At 45.0% G+C, this 21,289-nt stretch overlaps 1 pseudogene across 1 annotated transcript in view; it reads left to right on the top strand.

The window, feature by feature from the left end:
• Window positions 1-10,116: 10,116 nt before the first annotated feature.
• Window positions 10,117-21,289, top strand: part of LOC148683927 (butyrophilin-like protein 9) — a 31,742-nt pseudogene continuing 20,569 nt past the window's right edge. Inside the window, exons 1-4 of the transcript XR_015946502.1 lie at window positions 10,117-10,422; window positions 10,877-10,948; window positions 11,869-11,904; window positions 15,140-15,175. The product of XR_015946502.1 is annotated as a butyrophilin-like protein 9 (transcript). The remainder of the gene's footprint in view (window positions 10,423-10,876; window positions 10,949-11,868; window positions 11,905-15,139; window positions 15,176-21,289) is intronic.

Below are 21,289 nucleotides of genomic sequence, written 5' to 3'. Positions count from 1 at the left end.
CAACTTGGGGATGACAAATAGCACTCCTGCAGAAATCTCAGTGAACAAGCTGGGATATAAGGGTTCAGGTCATCCCTCAGGTACCCTGGGCATAAGTTGTTCAAAGCTTTGTAGATTGATACAAGAATGTTGAACTTGGCTTGGTGGTAAGCAGATATCTAGTGCAGCTGTTTTACCAATGTTGTCATGTGTCATCAACCAGTCAGCTTTCTGCACTAGCTTGAGCTTCCAAACCACACTCAAGAGCAGCCCAACATAGAAGGTATTACAGAAATTCAGCTGTACACCGAGGAATGAGGTACATCCAGTTCTGCGTATGACAGCAACGCCTCACTTGATTGTTACTGGGGGGAAGGGGAAGATTTGGGGGCCTGCCAGATTGGTGTTGGGAGCGAAGAGCCAACTCCCATCGGAAGAAATTTGGGGGAACTTTGGAATGGAAAGATGGGGCCTTGGTGGCAGATGCAAAGAAGTCCACACACACCACCACTGATGACACCCCAAGTTCTCATCTGACCCCCAAATTAAGCGCTAAGATCCTAAATGGGGACTATGTTGACATGTTTAAACTAGTACCGTCAGAAGATGTCCTGGGGAAAGGGGAGTCAAAACGCTCCTCCGGTAAACCTAAGTATAGGCTTACAGCCAATTGCAGCCGAGGAGCCACCCACATGGCGCACCTAGGGGAACCGAGACTACATTGCAAGCAGAAGTTACATATTGCCCAATGCCTTGTTTATCTGTATTTGTTGATTTATTGTTTTATTTTATATTATATTTATTTTTTAAAACCTAGTGACTGTGGTTTAAATATTAACTGAGCCAGCGGCAGGGGCGTAGCCAGGATCAAAACTAGGGGGGGCAAGCCATGGTCGTTCAGGGGCGGGCCCAGAAAGTGGGAACATGGGCGGGGCTACAGGGCCAGCTGGCCTGACGACGTCGTGGTGGCGGCAGCGGCCACCTTGTGCTTCTGGGGCTGGCAGCGGCGGCGGCTACCCTGCTTGGCTGGAGAGGACGGGAGGGTCGGGCAGGCGAGAGGGGGTGACAGGGTGGGCGAGGGCGAGGCAAGGCACGGCCGCAGTCACGACGGCTCCAAGGCGTTGCTGCACATCAGCATAATATTTCAACCATGTTGTGGGTTCAAGCCCCACCTTAGGAAAAAATTCCTGCATTGCAGGGGGTTGGCCTAGATGACCCTTGTGGTCCCTTCCGACTACAATTCTATGATTCTATTGATATATTGCCATAGCATATGCATCATTCTGCTTTCTTGAATTCTCCTACTCCTAGGCATAGCAGCCTAGGTGCCTCTCCCCGCCCCCCCATTACTAGTAAATACTATATTTGAAAGAGTCATCCCCCCATGTTGATGGGCTTTCTATGTGGGGCTTATCTGCCCCCACCCATATTTTATTAAGAATGGAAGAGGGAGGAAAGGAAGGAAGAAATAGAGAGAGGGATAACTCACATTTGTGGGTGCCTCTGGGTGACGGTGTGATGCTGGAACTCTGCAGCAAGAGGACGGGAGGGTCGGGCAGGCGAGAGGGGGTGGCAGGGTGGGCGAGGGCGAGGGAAGGCACGGCCGCAGTCACGACAGCTCTGAGGCGTTGCTGCATATCAGCATATTTCAACCATGCTGTGGGTACCTTGGGGTAAAAATCCTGCATTGCAGGGGGTTGGACTAGATGACCCTTGAGGTGCCTTCCAACTACAATTCTATGATTCCATTGATATATTACCATAGCATATGCATCATTCTGCTTTCTTGAATTGTCCTACTCCTAGGCATAGCAGCCAACTCCTAGAGGCCTAGGTGCCTCCCCCCCAATTACTGGTAAATACCGTATTTGAAAGAGTCACACCCCCCCCCCATTTTGATGGGCTTTCTATGTGGGGCTTATTTGCCCCCCCCCCAGTATTTTATTAAGGATGGAAGAGGGAGGGAAGGAAGGAAGAATAGAGAGAGGGATACCTCATATTTGTGGGTGCATCTGGGTGATGCTGTGATGCTGGAACTCTGCAGCAAGAGGACGGGAGGGTCAGGCAGGGGAGAGGGGGTGGCAGGGCGGGCGAGGGCGAGGCAAGACAGGGCCGCAGTCACGATGGTTCCGCAGCGTTGCTGCATATCAGCATAATATTTCAACCATGTTGTGGGTTCAAGCCCCACATTGGGAGAAAATTCCTGCATTGCAGGGGGTTGGACTAGATGACCCTTGTGGTCCCTTCCGACTACAATTCCATGATTCTATTGATATATCACCATAGAATATGCATCATTCTGCTTTCTTGAATTGTCCTAGGCATAGCAGCCAACTCCTAGAGGCCTAGGTGCCTCTCCCCGCCCCCCCATTACTAGTAAATACTATATTTGAAAGAGTCATCCCCCCATGTTGATGGGCTTTCTATGTGGGGCTTATCTGCCCCCACCCATATTTTATTAAGAATGGAAGAGGGAGGAAATGAATGAAGGAAGAAATAGAGAGAGGGATAACTCACATTTGTGGGTGCCTCTGGGTGACGCTGTGATGCTAGAACTCTGCAGCAAGAGGAAGATACCGGTACACCTGTACAGGAGCCTTGTAAGCAGCTTTCTCTCTGCTTGATTTACAGCAGGCACGTCCAACAGGTAGATTGTGATCTACCAGTAGATCACTGGATGTCTGTGGTAGATCACTGCTAGATCACTGGCACCCCTAAAAAAAGCTCACCCAAACTTTTCCTCCTCCCTAAAAAAAGCTGAACTATGTTGAAGACCTAAACAAAAATGGGCCTCCCTCCCTCCTAAAAGAAGCTCAACAAGTTTGACCTAAACCCCCCAAAACAGGGCTTCCCTTCCTTAAAAAAACTCAACAGCTTTGACCTGAACCCCCCAAAAGGGGGTAGATCACTCCCAGTTTTTAACTCTGTGAGTAGATCAGAGTCTCTTGGGAGGTGGCCACCCCTGATTTACAGTATACAGATGCAGGAGGAGGGGCACCACTGCTTTTTATAAACATCACTGTGTCTGTCAAAGCTACAGCCCCCCCTTCTTATTCACTTCCTTTTAGCCTTGCAGGGCCACCTTAGTCAAATTGAATCCTCTGCACCCTCCTTTAATCGCCAATAGAACTGTTAATGCAATCCCTGAATGCTCATTAACAACTCCTAATGAAGAACAATAGGGTGAATAGGGTGAACCTTGCCTGAAGGGATATTCTGCTCCATTGTCTTAACTGCTTAAGTACCGGTAGCCACTTTGCTTTATTTATTTGATGTGTTTTTGTTACAGCTGTGTTCCTGCCCCCCACCCCACCCCCAGAAAGTGGAGAGCTGCTCTTGCGAAAGCAAGGCCCTTTCCACTTCAGTTTTTGGAGGGGGAAAGTGCTGGTTATGGTCTGTAAAATACCATTTTTTTTCTTCTGGGGGGGGCAGCTGCCCCCTCCTTCCCCCCCGGTCTACACCCATGGCCAGCGGGGCAGCAATCTGTTCAGCTGCTTGCCTGACCCAGAGGACCTGCCTCCCAAGCAGCATGTGGCTCTGCCTGTAGGAGGCTGTAGGAGGCAGCACCTGCTCCTTAACACAGTGTTAATGAAACAAACAAACAAACAAACAAACAAACAAAACCAAATGCCTGCTTAGACTAAGCCCCGTTTAAAGATGCGATTGTGCCTTTATTTATCTATATATCTAAGGTCTATAGGCAGCGATCTAGGCTTCTGAAAACAAAGACCACACTCTCAAACTGGCGAAAATTACCCTCAGACACATGACCCCCAAGGCAGAAGAACTCAAATTCCCAGGATCCTCTGTGCTTGGTAACCCGGCAACAACTCACCTGCAAAAGGGAACTCAGCCTCCCGAGGTCCATTGCGGTTGACGAGGCAGAAATTGATTTGAATCTAAAATGGCACTCACCGATCACAGGACGCTTTGTTCTCGTTTCTTGTTTCCCGCCAATCACCTGCTTTGATAAGGCAAGTAGCGCCACTCCTGCCAGCTGAGCCCATGGGTCGAACACTCAAAGACAACGCAATGGAGACTTCACTAGCTGAGGATGATCAAGCCACTGCTGCTCCTTGGCCAAAATAATTATGTCGCTGCCGCCCTGCAGCCCAAGTGATTGTGCCGCTGCCGCCACTCTCAACGCCACTGATGATCACTCCGGCACCACTCTATGCTGCTTGCGAAGCTGGCAGGCTGGGCAGAGCTGGAGCTCAATACCTCGCAGATAATGACTTCACAAGTGGTTCAGTTTAAAGGGATTTCAGCTCAAGTGTGATTTTGCTCCAGAGAGGTGAGGCGAAACAAGCGGCAATGATCTCGGAGGGGTGGGGAGGGGGTGTTGAAGGCACAGCCATGGTCATGAGGTGAAAAAGGGCAGATAGAACCCGACGAATGAAAATCAGGTGAGGGCTGTTTAAATGGCCAGGAACCGGACCCAAGGGAAGCCTTCCTGCTCCATCGGTTCTGCCCCCCTGGCCCGGCCCATGTCCGAGCCTACACCACCATTTGCCTATCAGGGGTGCAGGCCAGGATTCGACTCTTGATATGTGGTGAGAACTTATGCCTCTGCCACCTATTTGGATGGGGCACTGATGCCACAATTCCCTCGTTGAGGCCTTAGTGAAGCCACTGCTGTCCTGCAATGCTGTCATGCCAAAAGGGTAAGCGGACTTGCTCTACCCAGTTTCACAGTAGAAACTGCTAGAATAGGGATCAAGGCCTGTGGCATACACCTGGCCCATGAGGTCTCTCAATGCAGTTTTTATAGGCCATGGGGGGGCAGGCTACATGGGGGTGGTTTGTGTGCATGGGAGTATATATTGGGCATTAGCTGCTGGGGTGCAGCCCCATTCATTTTATCCTGGAAAAATGTTTCCTATTTATTTCCCTAGAATGAATTTTTCATTCTGAATCTTCTCTCTTTCATGTGAACTAATCTACTGGGTTCCTGTTGCTGGGAAACAGGATAACGGATGAAAAGCTGCCTTTCTGACCATCAAATTTTATCTTTAAATGAATGTGCCTGAGGGTCATAGATACGTTGAATAGTTCACCAGAAGGAAACATCCTTGAGAAGTTGCTGCAGCCACATGTGGGGGTGTTCCCCAGGGGAGGGAATAGAAGCATTCATGCTGCAAAATTTGTGATGATTTCCATTTAAAGGTCTAAACATGCAACCTTAAATGTGGGTGGCCCTGTTTCACTTTCAAATGTGTAGACTCATGAAGTTTGAAATTCAAATACAAAACAACAACAATGATAATACTTTAACAAGCCGTGTAGGAAATGACTCCATTCTTATTCTCATATAAAGTGGTTCTAGTAATATCACACACCAACAATATCCAACAAGTCCACAGGTCACATATATATTCCAGCTGCCCATATTAAATCTTACATAAGCACATATCTGGATTTCACCAGCTGTTGAGCTGAAAGCCTTGTTAGTTACTGGTGCGCGGCATGTCATTATACCATTGAGAAAAAGGTGAAGAAAATAAAATTTCTGAAGGAAACTTTGAGAACCATGTATCTGAAAGATGGACGGTGAAAGGGGGAGTTACTGAAAAGTCTTACACCACAACAAAAGACAGTGTGTGTTTTGAAGCAGAGATTTAAATATACTGGTAAACTATAAGAGAGTGGCAAGGTCCGAGTCAGAATCCAGAAGTGCCGCCCGTCTGGACTCCTGCCAACAAAGGAACTGTGCCCCCCCCCCAAACGTTGCTTCTGTTCCCGGGGCTTATCCCTCCTGCGCACTTTGGGGGAAGGGGTGGCATGTTCCCTTCCCCACTTGAATTGCCTAAGAGTCTAGTTGACTCCCTGATCTCTGACACCTCCCCTTTCACAGTGCTCAGGTCTGACCCCTAAATGCTTCCCCAAGGCTGCTGCGAACCCTGAGCATCTCCGAGGACCCCCTCCACTGAGAGGCTCAGCACCACCTTCCGGGAGGTGCTCCAAGGTGCCAGCATCTTGGAGCCCTTGCGCCTCCTGGCTGGTTTCCACACTAACCCCTGGTGGTTCCCTGGCAAACTCTGAATTTTAACCAGTGGAGAGATACCTGTAAGAGGTATCCATCAACGGATCTCATTGGGGCAGTGGAGCCATCCTGCAAAGCCATCGCTTACCAGTTCAAGGGCTCGGGTTCTGTTCTACTTCATAACCACAAGTACACCTTGGGCTGTGCTCACATTTCCATTATACCTGCTCTAAAGAACCCTTTGGTGGTGGCACAATGAGACATACCTCCAGTAGGAAAGCCTATGAGAACTTGACACTGTGTGCTCTTGACAGATGCCATTTCTCAATCTCAGGATCTAAGAGTAAATGTAGTTGTGTACATCATATGTCTGTAGATGTGACATGAAGGCTGCCAACATTAACCCGGTCACATGGGAATCCCTTGCAGATGACCGCAGTGCCTGGAGACAGACAGTCAGGTTGTGCATCCACAGCAGTGACCAGATGAGGAATAACTGCTAGGAGGAGCACAGAGAGAAACCGGGTCCTCCCTGCAAGAGAGTGGGTCCCAGCAGACCAGGTCTAGGTGTTGGGGTGGGACAATTGAAGCAGCCACAACACCCTATTGGTGGTCCATCTGATGGGGTACAATTGGGCTGAGGGCTTGCCAATCAAAGAGTCAGATGAACCAGTATTTAAGCACTGCGTTCACTGTAGAGTCCTCCTTCTCCAGTTGAATTGCATTGGAACACCCGCCCACCGCTCCCTAATTTTAGGGCTTTCGCTTGACCTTGCTATGCCGTCGTGTGTCGTCTGCTGTTGTTTCAGGGGCACGGAAGGAATTTTCCCCACTTGGCTGATTGGCTGTTGCCACTTGGGTTTCAATAAAGCTGTGGCCTAAATTCTACCAAAAACCAAACTAAATATATGAGTCATGTCTGAATTTATTTCTAGGCCTGGGATAGAGGGTCTCCACACACAGTAAATGCCATGGAGCCTCTACAGCAGCACAACCATAGGAAAACATGTGTCCCTGGTATCAGTTTCCACAGCCACAGCAGGCGCTGTAACTTTCCAACAGTTTGACCTCACCATTGAAAGCGCACTCTTCCATGTAGATGCCAATCACATCAAATTATTGAGAAGAAAGAAACCATAGCAGAGTAGAAGTAGATTTGTAGCAAGCAAGGCAATAAACGGGGCTAAACTGCACATTCACTGCATAAATTCAGATTGCCTGGTCTATTGTGATTTAGAATGAATGAGCTCTGTGCCTGCATATGCTGCTGAATCTGTTCCTTTAACGTTAGTAGCATAAACAAATCAGGAAAAGACGGTATCAGTTTGCATGTTCTGTTTTATACATTACATTTGGATGCACATTTAGATATAATTGCTATATTTTAAATAGAAATTCAACACAGCTCATCATAGAATGGAAGTCTGTGACCAGGAGACTTGTGCGACTGCTTGGGCTGTTGTCCTGATGCTGATTGTTGCTGCAGTACTTCATTGTCTTTGTTCTCCCTTCTTAAGGTTATCTTTAAACCAGACTTGGGGTACAGGGACATTCATATAGGACTGTCCTTTCAGATGAAGCCCTCAAATCACTGCATTAGCTCTCCAAGTACCGTATCTGTGGAGCATAGTGTTTGCACAGGGCACTCCTCTATCCTTTGGAGGCTGGTGCTGACTTTTACAGGGCCATTAACCGTAGAGCAAATTGTGAACGGTTTCTTATCTTGATGCAGAGCAGGAAAATCAAAGTAAATAATTCCTGTAACACAGGTCCACCTGAAGCAGGAGCAAGGTACAGGAACTGACAAACAAATCTCACCGTTTGCTAAGAAGGTAAGAAAAAATATTTCCAGAATTACATTTCATTCTTTTAGTTATTGGAATGTGTTTGTTTAATGATGAATTGGTGATAGGGAGAAATGAGAGAGGCTTTTCGCTCGCTTCCATTCAGGATATATAGGATTACTTTACCTTAGTGTAGAAACTTTCAAGCCACATTTGCAAATATACTTCTGATAGTAAATTTCAGGGGCTTCCATGCAAAATGTAAGTTTACAAATACAGTATGAATGTGCGTTTGAGAGAAAGAAGAATGAAAGCGACTTGCTCCTTTCTGCAGAGACCCTCCCTAGCCACAGAAGCCTGTAGAGGTGGTTGCTTTTTCATTTGTAATGGACATAAAATGGCTGCTTCTTTGCCACTCCCATGTTACACTAGCAAGTGATACTTTTTGTACTAGTTTCCTGGACTTCTACGTAGGGGGTATCATTGACCGTCTCTCAACTTGTAGGGGGTTTCCTGCTTTTGAATATGGATCTCCCATACTGTATAGTCATTCATTTCAGTGCATATGCAGAACCAGCCACTTCTAGACCATAGCTGTCAAGTTTTCCCTTTTCTCGCAAGGAAGCCTATTCAGCGTAAGGGAATTTCCCTTAAAAAAGGGAGAACTTTACAGCTATGTTCTAGACAAAACCTGTTTTTCACTTCAGAGGATGAAGTTTCTCATTATGGAATATTTCTTATAGCTCAATATGTTGTGTTGCGCAAAGCTCTGTATCAGCATTTACATGAGGAAAGTGGATCACTGAGTGTTGTGGGACCGACAGAGCAGTAAGTGTGTGACATGCGTACATGGTGCTTCACAACACAATTTATCTGCAACTTTGTAAATTTAGTATTGGGGTTTAACAATATTGGAGCAGGGTGTTCGATCTCCAGCATTCCTGAAATGCTGACAAGATGTGGGGAAAAACAGCATCCATCCACTTACAACAGAGTACATAGCTTATTTTTTATATTTTTACTATATATGCAATACATTTCTTAGTCCCCGCCCCAACACCTAGACCTGGTTGCTTAGTCCCATTGCCACGCATGTCCTCTTTTATCAGATCTAAACTGAAATAGAGTAAGAACATAAAATGTGTTATATAAAAACAAAAGTAAAATCCTATACATGCCACATTTTCAGATAAGTGTGCCTGTAGAATACAGATTTAGTTAATAATAATAAAAAACAAATTTTTATTTATACCCTGCCCCCCCCCCCCGGCCAAGACCGGGCTCACGGTGGCTAACACTAAATATAAATATTTATAATAGAAATATAAATACAGTAAAAACATTAAATACAAAACAAAAAAATGTGAATGTGTACTATTTAAGCAGCAATCTCCTTTTCGAGCTGCTTCCAACTCTAGAGGAAAGTGAAAAAAGACTTACCAGTATCCTTTGTGTACCATTTCCCCACATACTTTGTGCTCAAAGCGATACACATCAAATGCATGACCAAATAATCATTAACTATATTAACCCATAAAAGCAAGTGAGCCCAGACCAGAGAGTCCATATTGATTTCTGACAAAACTATCCAATTGACTTGACAGAATCATGGAGGCAGCCTCTCCCCCATGTCCCTAGGGCTACCGTCTTCCTTGAGGAAAATCAGAAACTGGGATGCTCAGGCTAGGGATCGTTGGCGCATCAGCTCCTGATAGGAATTAACAGCGGCCTGAGAAAACTACTGGGACAGCCCTTCATTCACCTTCTCTGGGGCAATTAAAGTCTCATCTGTCCTGAGGGATGGCAAGGAAGCTGAGGCCAGGAGCAAATGCCATCAGTTGTCAGTCAACCTGAGAGGTCTCTGCCACTCCATTTTTGTTCTACTATATTAAAATTGTAAATGACCTTAAGTGCATTGACTCAAAAGTGGCGTGTTATAAATGCAATAAATATATAAATAAAATAAGTTCAAAACAAGATAATCAGAATAACAAAAATGCATCAAAAACAGCATGTCTACCAGGAAGAACAAGAAAAAAAAACCTGTATTGAATACGACCCTCTGACCCACTTGCAAAAGAGGATACAGATTTGCATAATATATACTATTCCTGCTATATACTGTATAGTATAAATTAAGTTTTAACAAAGCCAAAGTACATTACATGAAGATTAATGTACAAAGATGCCTAAATTTATTCAAATAGTAGACAGACCTGTTGACAGTACTTAATAAATGGTGACCAGTGGATCTTGCAATTTTGTATTTTATTTCTTCCAACAATTGTACAGGTATAGTCCTATTCTTCATATCTTTGATCCATGTCTTCTAGACAGGTTCTATGATACTTGGAATGATGGAAAATTAATATGTGGCATTCTTCTTGTGTAGCAAAAGGAACAGAGCCCACCATTGCCTTGGTAGATTATAAAGGCTGGGGGATTGGCCTCATCTGCAGCTCCACGGTTGGTACCCAAAGCCCAAGGCTCTCTGGCTGGACAGTGAAGGGAAAGTCCGAAGTAAACAGTCAGACACTACAATCACAGAGACCAAGGCTGGGAACTTCAGTGTTTCCAGTTCCATTACAACAGAATCAGGAGTTGACAGTGAAGTCTCTTGCGAAATCATCAATGAACTGCTAGGGATGGCGAGTGAATCAAGAATCCTGATCTCTGGTGAGTAGGGGTGAAGCAAAAGGGCCAAGAGGTTCAATGCTTTCACTGTGTTTTCAGTACAAGTACAACAAGAAGAGAGAGGTTTGGGAAATTTATTCAATTTTGATGCCTCTGAAGTACACCAGCCTCTTTGTTTGAATGGATTATCCAGATAATCTACGGTATGTCTGCAGTTCTGTTCAGCAGCATTTCATCAGTTATCATCTGGGATAATGGCTGAAGTGTCTTCTGGCTTCTATCTCATATCCACTATTCAGCAGAGAGGCAGGCAGGTCACAGCTTAAGCCCCCATTGGCACAACTTCAGCTCAATCCCTCCCAAAATGGGAAGTTCAGGAGAGTTTGGGGCAATAAATGTGAGTGGCAAAGGCAGACTCTGGTTAGGTTAGTTGTGCAACTTGAAATCTTCTTCTGGAGAAATAAGTGGCTGTAACTGAGATTTTAATGTGTTTCAGATGCCCTTTATCTTTGGCCAGCATCCTTCCTAATGATTCTGTTGCTTTCCATCTCCCTTCTTGTTTGCTGCAGTAAGTATTTTAAATCTGCCATTTCCTTAATGTCATTTAACTGTAGATGTGAACTGTTACAGAAACCTTTTTTGTACCTATGTTTATAAAAATGAGTGGTGTGTTCTTAGATAAAGAGAAGAAATACATACCAGTTAAATCAATATGTATTTACTACAGCCAGTAATTGCTCCTTAAACTGTGAAAAAGAGCATAGTTTAAAAGCTACTGTGGCGTTTCACCTCTAGAGGGTCTAGAAGGGGTTAAGTTGCCAGGGAGGGAAACGACCAATGGGAGCTCTCCAGCCAGAAGCAGAGTGTATATAGAGAGAAGCAGGCAGGCGGGAGAGGAGGAGAGTTGAGGGAGAGTTAGATGAGAAGAGAGTGATATAGTTGAGAGGAGCTGGTGTGAAGATAAGAGCTGGTTAATATTGTGGTGGCTGTTAAATAGTGAGATAGACAGGATATAGTGTTATGAGTTTAGTGATAATTGTTATTAGTTATATTTAGAGGTAATAGGCCGGTAATTCATATTTAGAGGTATTAGGCCGGTATAGGAACCATCTGTGATTTTGGAAACCGTTTAAGATTTGTACAGTAACCATTACGCATAAGAACATTCAATAAACCATCTTGTTTTATTTTACTATATCCTTGTCTGAGGTGTGTGAGTGATTGAGAGTATTTGTTTGTCGTTGGCACATCACCAATAGACCGTCAAACGTCCGGGGGTGATGTGCAGGTCAGTGTGACCGCGACAGCTACTTCAGGCAACCAGAGTCACTTCCCCAACATATACAGGTAGTTGGCAAATTCAGTGCAGTTTACATTTCAATGGGGATCTACCTGCTATGGACTTAGCAAACCAAGATGCAAACCAAAATGCCAATTTTTTGAATGGAGTAATAATACCTTTCTGTATTTGTATTCTTGTTTTTCCAGAGAAACATAAGAGTTCACAAGATAGTGGGTCTGAAGGTGAGTTTCCTGCTTGAGTTACTCTAATATTGTGCTTCATGATATTTCAGCATTTTATAGTTCTCCTCCTCCTCTTCTTTTCTTCTTTTTAAAAGTGTGGCTAGAGAGTGTGTGGGGCTCCTGCCTCCAGCTACATTGAATTCAATATAGCTAGACCTCAGGGTACTGGGTTTTTCAACCAGAAATATGTAGAGGGAAGTATACCCCCAAAACACATATTAGTGAAAATAATGCATCATATTAAAGGAATTGGCCTTAAAATATGTGAATTATGAGAAATAAGGACTAAAATGTTGGTTAATTTTCATGAAAAAAATGCGGAATCATGGCAGACTAAATTTAAGAAGAAAAATGAAATATGGAGAGAAACCAAAATTTGTAGTAATTAATTTCTAGTTGTTTTAGAGAGAAGCATTAAATGCATGCTTTCTGTTTCTGGAGATGACACCTACCAGTACCTTAAATATTGCCACTGGAATCCCTAAGAGTGCCTTTTGTCACCTTGGGAAGGTGATACAGATTTAATCATTCCTGAACTGTGAGTTCAGTCATTGGAAATGCCAAGACCCTAGTAATTCAATCTATGCAGGACATCTCTTGTGGTTGATCTGCCTCCTGCTTTTTTCAGATCCACTGCTAGAGAGAACTCTTTCATGCAGAAACTAAGTCAGAAAGAGCAGTTTCCACCCCAGCAGGATTTCTGCAGCCCTTCCTTTTCCCCTCCCCACTGCCTCTTCCCTCTGCCCATGGCTATAGCTGTCCTGAGCTTGGCTGAAGTGATCATCACTTTTTTCTCTCTCCCATGTGAGTCTCTGGGCAGATCCACAACATGCCTTTTGGAGCACATCCAATAGAGCACAGCCAACGCTTCCAGAGTGAAGAACACCTGCCAAGTTACAGGCAAACAGGCCCAAGATTTTTTTGTTTTTGTTTTTTGTTCTCTGTGCTCAGTGTAAAACTTTTATTTTGGTTATTTCCCCTTTTGTTCTATAACTTTTATTTTTGGCAGAATTGGATGAAATTGTCAGGCATGTTATCCCCGCCATTCAGTGAGGATGAATCCCTCCAAAAATTAAAAAGAATACCTGCTGCAACGTTTCTGCAAGAGTAGCCTTTCCATTTGAGGTAGCTAACAACAGGTCACATAAATCCCCTTGTTGTTTTACAGTCATATATGAAAACAGCATACATGAGAGAAGTATTTCTGGGAAAGGAACCTTCAAAATTATGGACAAATATGTGTAGGGTCTTTTGTGCTGGGCACAAATTAAATTAAAAGGAATTTGCTTCCCTGTTGGTGGTTTTGAGAGCAGTGATTTTATTATGAAAATAGCACACATCATACAGGTATCCATAGGAAGGTAACCTGCACAATTGTAAAAGGAGGACAAAGGCTATGACATTACTGTACGATGAATGCAGGATGCGCTGCTTCAGGCTAGTGTTCTGCTCAAATTGTACCAAGTATCCCAGGAACTGAATGAAAAGCTGGGTACGTGTGTGGTAAGATTTACTCTTTTTCATTTATTGTTGTAAATATTGAGAAAGGCACAAGACAAGCAAGTGAGTATCCTTTTAATGAATAACTAGCCACAAAGTGCCTATAGACTTTGATAAATTGCAAGCTTCTTTCCTGCACTTATGTGAGCCATTCTTACCAGCTCCTTGATACACAACTAAAGGCCAGCAGCAGACTTGGGTTGGTGCTGAGAAAGCCCTTGGGGTTTCTCTCTCTCTTCCAGATCTCCAGATAGGCATTTTGGAGGAAGGGTAGGATATACATTTCAAAATGACTCTACGACCTGAAAATAGAGACAAGGCACCTACTTTTATAACCCAAGAAAATCTTTAAAAGAAAATATTTTAAAAATGGAAAATGAAATAAACAAATCCACGTTCCTAGTAGAATAAAGAGCATGGGGAACAGGCCCACCTATTGACTGTTAAACAAATAGTACCACAATACATTCTGATGAACTCCTGTTGCAATAACTTTGCTGGATGTTGTGCTGATGAGTCATTCATTGTTCCTGGGCAGTGAAATAACTCTCAGTGTTTGGAAAAAGCAAAGGTCCTGACTCCCTTTGTCTCCTGAGCCTGGTCCTCGGACTCTTGTCGGCATAAGAGTCCATGAGAAGAGTGTCCTTGCAGAGTATTTTCTGCTTTTATTCTTAAAAGTCTTTACAGTGGTACCTCGACTTACGAAGGTGATCCGTTCTGCAGCACGCTTCATAAGTTGAAACCTTTGGATGTCGAAGCGTCCATTTTGCGCATGCGCGAAGCGCGATTCTGGGCATGCGCAGACCGTGCGTGCAGCTTCTGCGCAGGCGCAGACCATGTGCACGGCGAAAATACTTCCGCTTCCGGGTTTGCCGACTTTGTAAGTCGAAACCCTCGGAAGTCGAGGCATTTGGATGTCGAGGTACCACTGTATCTGCAAAATGACCAACCAACTATACACACATCAATACTACCAGCTTTCTCCAATGAACTAACCAACCAACCAACCAACCAACACACAACACACACAATCAATGACATATGTAGGTAAAATGCTGCATGAATCATGCAGGCTTTGCTGATTCATTGTAGGCCGCTGACTCATGCTGACTCACTTCCTTTTGTATTAACAGCAGCTAATTTTTAGCCGTGCCATTAACTTGTTATTATAAGAGTTGATATGTGGTAATAACAGTTTGCAATATATACATAGGAGGGACATGGCTGCAGTGGGGAAGGAGGAGATGAACAGCCAGTAGTGGGGAGCATCAGGTGGTGGGTGCCTGGCTGTGGCAAGGAACAAGGGGTCACGAGGGGTCACGGGGAGCAGCACTGTGGGTTTTGCATCTAGTATGCACTGAAAGCAACATAGGACCCATATGGATTTTCAGTGGTACAGCTTGACCTCACATCTTAAGTCACTCATTTCTTCTCATATATTTTACTAACTCTTCACTATACTGCTTGAGAAAGTCTAATGCTGTACTTCAGGATATTTCAATATTTGATAGTCCTAATCCTCCTCCTCCTCCTCCTCCTCCTCCTCCTCCTCCTCCTCCTCCTCCTCCTCCACTTCTTTTCTTCTTTTTAAAAGTATGGCTAGAGAGTGTGAGGGGCTCCTGCCTCTCTTTAATCTTCTGCACTTAAGGCTCCCAGGATGCTCCTATGTAAAACACCTGCTTTGAAAAATAGAGTAATAATACCTATCTGTATTTGTATTCTTGTTTTTTTCCAGAGAAATGTAAGAGATCACAAGATAGTGGGCCTAAAGGTGAGTTTCCTGCTTGAGATACTCTAATATTGTGCTTCATGATATTTCCAATTCAATCCCAATTCAATTCAATTTTATTCGACCATCAGTCAGAAATAAACATTTATCCATACAAAATTTAAAACATCTAGACATTTAACATCTAAACATCTAAAAAAACTTTTAAACTGAAACAGACAATAAATTAGGCTATACATTTAGACCCATGTCGGCGCTGTCAATTTTAACCTTACGACGCTTAAGGGCCAGAAAAAGAAAATTGGCCACCAAGGAGGCTGTTGTTCCAGTAACATTATTCAGTAAAAGCAAAACCTTTCTTTCTCTGGCTACAGGGCTAAATTGGCATAGGAGTGGATCTATAAGTTTTTGTCTAAGGTCTGCATAAAAAGGGCAGGTCAAAAGAATATGTTCAGTTGACTCAACCACTCCCAGGGGACAATGACAAGTTCTCTGTTCAAATGGGACTCTCCTGTACTTTCCCAACAAGACCGCCGATTCGAGGACATTTAATCTGGCAGCTGTGAGAAGTCTATGGTATTCCACGTAGTGGATTTCCACGAGATAAGGGGCTCTGGCTTGGCTATATGTCATAGATTCCAGAAAGAAGAAGAAGAAGAAGAAGAAGAATAGTAGTAGTAGTAGTAGTTTGGATTTGATATCCCGCTTTATCACTACCCGAAGGAGTCTCAAAGCGGCTAACAATCTCCTTTCCCCTCCCCCCCCACAACAGACACTCTGTGAGGTGGGTGGGCCTGAGAGACTTCAGAGAAGTGTGACTAGCCCAAGGTCACCCAGCAGCTGCATGTGGAGGAGCGGAGACGCGAACCCGGTTCCTCAGATTACGAGTCTGCCACTCTTAACCACTACACCACACTAGCTCTTAGATAGAGATAGAGGTGTGACAATCCGCAGATAGAGGTGTGACAATCCGCAGACCTGCACTTCCTTTATGATCTCCTTTTCCCACGATGATTGGAAATCATCTCTCAATATCAAGGGTGCCATGCCCACCGGGTTAAAGCATAGCTTGAGCCATAGCCAGAGTTTTGCCTCCAAGGCCACATACCAGAATGCTTGCCAGCCTATCTCTAGTCTCATGACCGCACCCTCTACGGAGGGGGGGATCCTAATGATGGCTCTGAGAAATCGTGATTGGATAGATTCCAATCTAAGAAAATCCCTATGGGCACCCAGAAAAATACCCACCAACAGTAGACATGATATTTCAATATTTCATAGTCTTCTTCCTCCTCCTCTTCTTTTCTTCTTTTTAAAAGTACAGTCATACCTCGGGTATGTGTCTTTTCGAGTTGCGACTTTTCGGGTTGTGCTCTGGGTTTCGGCACTTGTGCATGCACAGAACCACTAAATCGCAGTTTGTGCAAGCACAGAAGCATCAAATTGTGACCTGCGTGTGTGCAAATGCGGTACTGTGGGTTGCGAACATGCCTCCTGCACGGATCACGTTCACAACCTGAGCATCCACTGTACTGACATTGTATTGCTTTTAGTGCATTGTGTCTGAAGACCCCTGAGACCTCCCAGGAAAGATACAGATGACGTCAATATTAGTTTAAGTTTTTTGGCATAATTTTGGCCACAACTTTATTAATTACAGGATGTGAGTGGTTTCCTTAGGCATTGGTTCGACTGGCTGCCCCACACCTCAGGCAGGGCAGCACTGACCACTGGACACCATCAAATGTCAGCAAGGGTAAACACCCTGGGGGAGCGTTGGCCCTACCGTGGGCGCAAGCTCACCCCAACATGCTCCCAGGTGCTCTGGTGTGGCCCTAACCCCTGAAAGGGGATCGGACAAAAGCATGGCGAAACCCTGGATTCCTTTAATGGAATACCTTATGCATACTGGGAGGGGCAGGTGTGACAACCTCCCCTCCACCACACCTTGAACCAATGCCTAACTTCCAAACCTTACAGGTTGTGACAATTTTCTACGTGGCAGGCGAAACCCAAGTGGCACCAGTCAATCAGCCCCCCAAAAAGACGACCCACGATGTGAGGAGTAGCAAGTACCCACTAAGGGGTTAAACTGTGCTGTGAGTCACCTGATCACTGGGAGGTCCCTACATACAGGAATCTGTTCTTTGTCTCTGTGTGTTGTAAATCAGTTTCGATATCGCTCGGACGAGGCAGCACCGTGCCGGCTACCTCTCCAGGGTTCAGTCTGTATTTAATCTGTAAATAAAGTTAAGTAGAGTAGAGAAACTGTTCTTTGTGGACTTTATTCATGAGCTACTTCCAGAAAGCCACACACGTTTTCTGCTGTGCAATAGGAAAATGTACTCTGCAGAGGGTTTTTTGTTTTTTTGCCAAGAAACGCGCTGAGCTGGGAGCATGCCGGACCTTTGTGAACTTTGGCAAAGCCCTAATTGAGCCATAAAACACTCATTAGGGCAATAAAACATCACAGGTTATGGATCTAAAGGTCACCCAGGTGCTAAAAGGGTGATTTATAGGGGACTTCCGGTCTGCTGCGCTGGCGTGAGGGCGCAGAAGCCTCGAGTTCCAAGGCTTCTGGCTTTCGAGGAGGGGGGGATTCCCGCGGGGGCGCGCGGACCCCCACAAACCCCGGGTCGTGCTTCCCGGGGGCTTTTGGGCCCGGCGGAGCTCCGAAATGCAACTCCTCCGCTGCCCGAGAAGCCGCAGAGCTCTCGAGAGTCAGCGGGGTGGTAGTTGCGGGAGCCATCTTGGGCACCTTCATCACCTCCAGAAACGAAGCCCTGATCCTTCAGCCAGTAAGCAGTGGATGCCTTCTGTAATTTAAAGAATTGGAAAAAGAACTCCACGTGAGTAAAAACCTTGAGCAGCAAAATTTTGATTAAAGATGGACATGTTGGGAGATTTTAAAAAAACGGAAGTCGGTCTCCCACATTGAGTACTTTAAGATACAGTAATTCCCTGACGGGGGAAGGGAGAGGAGCAACCAATTCGTCAAAAATAAGACTTTTAAACCCTCCAGAAGGTTGGACCTTGGTCCCTGGAGAGACCAGCGAATGGACTAAAAATTTTGTTCATAATATGACGGGTTGATGTGTCTTATTTGGATTAATGGAATAGCCAGGACAGGACTTAAAATGGATTCCACTATGTAATTTGATTCCTGCCACATCCGGCTTCACTATCTGCTGTTTTCCCACGGGACTAAAGAGTAATGACGATGGAAGTTCCAACACTAATACAGGATTTCTATTACCAAAAGATCTACCTAGAACTTTTGTGCATTAAAGATGAGCTGGGCAAGAATAATACCCAATTGAGACAAATTAATAAAAGACTTGAGGAACCAAGGGACAACATGGAAAAAGACGAGGAAAGAGAACAGACCAGCTCTGAGACAAGAGAGGAAGAACTACAAAAGATAGGCAACAATGACACTCGTGAAGAATTTCAAAGATACAAAGAAGAGGAGGAAAAAGGATGGCAAAATGACCCACAAGTGAGAGATGTGGGTCAGACTTGGGACTTGATTAAAGAACCCCTCAACTGTGAACCAGAAAGGATCCTTGCACTCCCAGTGAGAGAGGGAGTGCTGGGAAACCACTGGGAAACTGGGATGGGAGGAGGGTGCTGGGAAGCAGCAAGAAAAATGGGGAAACAACAGGCTGGGTTCACATTATATTGTGGGAAGTTTGTGGAAAGGGTGGGGGTGGGTTAAAAAGTTTATTTACGTGATTTAAGGTTGGATTGATTGGAAAGTCTGACACTGGTATGAATTATGGAACTTGCTGGCTTTTCTGGGGTACCGGGGTCCGGGGGAAGGAGGGAAGAATGAAGTGTTAAAAGGGAATTCTTTTTTGATGAAAACTTTAAGTTGGGGAATTTTTTAATTGGAAATGTATGTATATAAAAAATGAGTTAATAGATAAAACTGAAAGGAGATAATTAGAGAGGAAATTGTAATTAATTGGAAAATAATTGGTAGTATGTGAAAACTGTTTTACAAAGATTTCGAAATGGGGAATCAATGGGAGGGGAACCGGGGAAGTCTAAATGATTTGATGTTGATATAAGATCATTAGATATTTTTTTCTTTTTTCTTTTTTTACTGTGTGCTTGTTTTGTTTTTTCTCATGTTTTTTTTCTTTTTTCTTATTTTTTGTATTTTTGTATGGTTTTTTCTTTATGTGAAAATGAATAAAGATGATTTAAAAATAAAATAAAAGGGTGATTTATAGCAGTGTGAGCTGTTTCAGAAGTGCTCACAAAAAGACCAGTTCGAGAAACCTGCTTGCTGCAATCAGCAGAGGCAGATGAACTCACTGGTGAAAAAATGCTGGAAATGCCGCCATTACTTCCTGCCCGGAGGAGAGCTACGCAGCAGCTGGTCTGAGTGAGTAAACGCTGGAAGCGCAGCCCCGGGGGTGTGGAAGGATGGCAGAGACCCAAGGGTCGGAGGAGTGGAGAGGAAAAACCCAGAGACTGTGTAAAAAGCCTGGGAAAAGGAAAAGCAGCAGTAAAAGCAGCAATGTCCCTAGTCTTGAGAAGGAGGGGTTAACTGAATGGAAAAACCCCACAGCAATGGCTGAGAGCAATACAGGGATGCATGCTGAAATGGCTGACATGGAGAGCCACACAGAGGTCTTGGAGACCGCTCCCTTGGCAGGCAGTTGCAGACATTCCAGAGGGATGATGCCAGGCTCAAAGCCCAGGGCCCAACCCCACCAGAGGCAGCGGATGGAGAGGCTGCTACTCTCAAGGAGAAGAGAGGAGGGGGTTTCAGAGGGGGCCAGTCTGCTGGAGGCAGAGTGGGCGAAGCAAGTGCATACGTCGCCAGAGAACGTGCTGAAGGTGTTGCCGATAATCTTTGCTGGCTTTGTGGCTCGAATTGCCATTTGCAGCGATACCACATGCGCAAGGAGCCCAGTGGGGGGGGCAGTTGCTAGAAGTCCATCGGAAGCCACTGGAAAGGCGTTTGCAGGCCGTTGTTTTCGGTGCAATCTTCCTGGGCACCGTGCCAAGGTTTGCCAAGCTCCAGAAGTAGCCAAGGTCATCCAGCCAGGTTTCCATGGTGACCAGCCCAAAGGAGCAAGGAGCAAGCGGCGCAGCTGCGAGACCAATGTTGTGAGAAAGTTCCTGATAACGTCGTGAGTTCAGCTGCCATGGCAACAGTGAAGAAGAAAGAAGTAAACAGGCTGACTTTCATTATCAATTCAGGATCCAGCCACCACATGGTTCCCCCTGGAGGACATGTGCGAGATTGCAAGCCACTTGAAGAGGAAAAAAGCCTCAATTTGGCTGATGGTTCTACAGGAACTATTACAAGCAGTGGTGTTTTTTACATGCAATGTTTGGACACTGATCATGATGTTTATGTATGTGTTACCAGGCATGAAAAGCTGTCTTTTAAGTGTGTCATCTTTACTGCGTGATGGTTTTAAAGTGTGTTTTGATAATGATGTGTGCACCATTTCCAGGGATGGGGTTGTGCTAGTCAGTGTTACTGTTGGTTCAGATGGGCTGTTTGTCCTGGATGGGAGGGGGCAAACAGGCGGAAGTAACACTGGTGAAGCCCAAGCTATGTGCGCCAATACCCCAAGCGCCCCAGGGGGCGCTATACATGAGGATTGTATTCACAAATGGCACAGACGTTTCAACCATTTGTCATTTAAATACGTGGCCAAGGCCCCTGAGTGTGCACAAGGGTGCAAGTTTAAATCCTGCAACAGGCACTTGGAATGCAGGGCATGTTTGAAAGCTAAAGTGAAAACGTGTTCTTCTCCTAGGTCTGAAAGGAAGAGTACACAGCCATTTCAACTGGTCCATATGGATGTTTCTGGGCCGATGGCTACCCCAAGCCTCGGTGGTTCACACTATGCTCTTTCTCTGGTTGATGACTATAGTCATTTTTCTTGGCTTATCCCATTGAAAGACAAAGCAGAGGCAGCCAAAGTGATACAGGAGTGGGTAGCCGAAGTGGAACTACAGTTCTCCCTTACTGTCAAATGCTTTCAGAGTGACAGGGGGGAAGGAATTTTGAGTACAGAGCTACAGAAGTTCTTTCGTAGCAAGGGAATCAGACACAGGAAGTCTGCCCCCTACAGTCCACAGGATAACGGCATTGCAGAACGGCGGTTTCGGACACTGTCCGAACTG

Source organism: Zootoca vivipara, chromosome 12 (genome assembly GCF_965207765.1).
Source record: "Zootoca vivipara chromosome 12, rZooViv2.hap1.1, whole genome shotgun sequence".
NCBI classification, from domain to species: domain Eukaryota; kingdom Metazoa; phylum Chordata; class Lepidosauria; order Squamata; family Lacertidae; genus Zootoca; species Zootoca vivipara.
This window is presented reverse-complemented; position numbering and strand designations above follow the sequence as displayed.